General features: G+C 46.1%; 1 pseudogene; it reads right to left on the reverse strand.

Moving 5' to 3' along the window:
- Positions 1-420: 420 nt before the first annotated feature.
- On the reverse strand, positions 421-1,049 carry LOC112818381 (olfactory receptor 10H4-like; annotated as a pseudogene).
- Positions 1,050-2,958: the final 1,909 nt, after the last annotated feature.

Consider the following 2,958-nt stretch of genomic DNA (forward strand, 5'->3'; position numbering starts at 1 on the left):
AGTCTTCTGTTGCTTGTCCAATCAAGAATAACCCTGTGCATAGGTGCCCAGACATACCCACATGATGCTGCCCTCCCGCCATTAGGTAGGTAACATGTTCTCTGATGGAGGTAAGAGGATGGACTTCATCACACAGGGTCAAGAACAAGAGATCATGATCACTAGATCCCATGCAAGGGGGGAAACAAATTGGAGAAAAACAAATACCAAGCATGCATCCATCACCTATGGATGTGTGTATTTTCATATCCTTGAAAACCTACAAGTCTTATAGAGACAGATGTTGTTATTCCCAGCCCTCCTGGTGGTCCAAGCCAAAGAGTCCACATAAACACATGTTTCTCTGTGATATAATCAAACTAATATTTGGTCTCTTGTGTGTCTTTGTTTACTGACCATCTGATGAGCGTCTCTCCTTACCACCAAACTGACCATAAGAGCTTAGGAGACTGAATTTTCTCTGGAAGTTTTTTGTTATGGTGTTCTTGAGCTCCTTATTCCTGAGGCTGAAAATGATCAGGCTGAGAAAGGGAGTGACGACTGTATAGGTAGTGACAATCAGAGTGTTATGGTCCATAGAAGGGGGGGCCCTTGGGCTTGAGGTAGATAACGGAGGCAAAACCATAGTGTATAATGACCACAGTGAGGTGGGACACACATGTGGAGAAGGTCTTGTGCCTGCCCTCAGCTGAGGGGATCCTCAATATGGTGGCCACAATGAAGACATAGGAGAGGACAATGAGGAATAAACAGCCCATCAGAGCTGTGACACACACCAGGACCACAGCCAAGGTGAGAGAGGCTGTCTCCTTCACATAGGCCAACTTTAGGCGGGAGAGCACTTGGTAGATAAAATGGTGAATCACGTTAGACTCACAGAAGGTGAGGTGAAAAACTATCAGGGTCACCATCATCCCCATGACTGAGACCAGCCCAGTGCCTGGACACGAGATGGCACAACCATGGGGACTCATGAGCACATTGTACCTCAAGGAGAGGCAGATGGCCACATAGCAGTCATTGCCCATGATCATGAACAGAAAGGGGTGCTATATGTTCTCACAGCACTATGCCCTCATTTATTCATTCATATAGTCAAGAAATGTTATTCAAGGCTTATTTTATACGGAAATATTCTAGGTACTCGAATCCAGCAATAACCAATGCCTAGGGCTCTGCTCTGTCCTTTTCATGGTCCACTGAGGGAAGCTGTCATATAATCAAAGCTGACATCACAGAGTGGTCAGTCGTGTGTTGGGGACAGCCTAGGGATCTGCAGAAGCTAAGTGTGGGTCTCACACCCAGCCTGGGATTTAGAGACTTTGAAATTGGTGATGTCTACAGGGAGACCTGAAGGGTGAGTAGGTATGATTCAGGGGGTGAGGCAGGGAGATGGAAGAGGGATTTCTAGAGAGAGGGGACAACAAGTACAAAGGCTCAGGGTGAGAGAGGCATAGTGCATTTGGGACAATGGTATGTTCAGTGCACCAGGGAGAGCTGGAAGTCGTTAGTGTGGTTCTGGATTAAAGGCAGACAGACAGGTGAGTAGAGCGAGAGCATGCAAGACCATGGTGTCCACTTGAGGAGTTTGTTCTAAGGGCAATGGGGACCCCTAAATGTTTTTTAAATACATAGAGGAAAGAGCTGTATTCCATTACGTGAAAGTATTCATGGATGTTTCCATTTGGGGCTTCCTATGAGGGTGTTCTTATGACATCTAGTACATGTCCTTTGGTGGATTGATACTTATGTGTTCTGCTGGGTCTATAGTTAGGTGTGTAAAAATACCAACTCATAGGGAATACCTGTGCTCAGCTTGAATAGATACTGCCAAACAGTTTTCCAAACTGGTTGTACCAAGAGGTACATTTTAAGCACAAGCAGCATGGTCAGATATCTGTTTGTAGAGACCCCCTCTAGTTGATGTGATGAAAGCAGCTGCTGAGGGCGGGTGGGAACGGCAGACTCAGGAAGAGATGGGGAGAGGTGCATGAGGGCATCCTGGATGGGGTGAAGTGGCAAACTGAGGTTGATTTCAGGCATAGAATGGGCAGTGTTGCTGATTGGACAAAGGGAGACAAAGTGAACTATTTCTACTTCTAAAACTCAAGACACTAAATGTGTGAGTTCTTTCCACACCAATGACCAATTCTCCGACTACCCAGACACCACCTTGGTGTCCTATAATTCAATTTTGATACTTACTCCCTGGAGATGCCAGTCACAAGTGTTGGGTGCCAGGGTACCTGCACTTCTTTCCAATGTGGTTACAAAGGTGAGGGTTTCCACATTCCCCCTTTCAGTTTGGGTACTTTCCTAGAATAACTCACAAAAATCAGGAAAATGCAACACTTACTCTTCCCAGTTTATTATGAAAGAACAACTCAGGAACAGCCAAATAAAAGAGATGAATCCTACAAGGTATGGAGGAAGGAGCAAGGAACTCCCATGCCCTCTCTGGACATGCCACCATTCTAGCACCGCCATGTGTTCACCAGCTGGGAAGTTCTCTGAATCCCATTGTTTAAGGAGTTTTTATGGGGGTTTGATTACACAGACATGATTGATTAAATCTTTCATCCTTATTGAGCATCAATCTGTAGCTCCTCTCCCCTCCCTGGAGGTTGCAATTCTCTAATCACCCCTTGGAAGTTCTGGTGAGCAGCCCCCTTCCTAAAACTATATAGGAGTCCGAAGCCACCACTCATCTCATTAACATACAGAAGCCACTATTCTCACTCCTGAGATGGGGGCCTAAGGGCTGTGTCTCAGGAACTGGGCAAAGACCAAATGTGTTATTAGAGCCCAGGTATGCAAATACTAACGTGGATTCTCTGGCTGGATCACCATGACAACAGAGATAGGGTAAGTCAACCAAGGGAAGAAGTGGGGCTATCCAGTTTGGTCAGAAGACTCTGAACACTTCTGATGACCGGGGCACCTGGGTGACTCAGTTGG

Source organism: Callorhinus ursinus, unplaced genomic scaffold (assembly GCF_003265705.2).
Source record: "Callorhinus ursinus isolate GAN/ISIS: 27379988/994484 unplaced genomic scaffold, GSC_fseal_2.0 scaffold1561, whole genome shotgun sequence".
Taxonomy (NCBI): domain Eukaryota; kingdom Metazoa; phylum Chordata; class Mammalia; order Carnivora; family Otariidae; genus Callorhinus; species Callorhinus ursinus.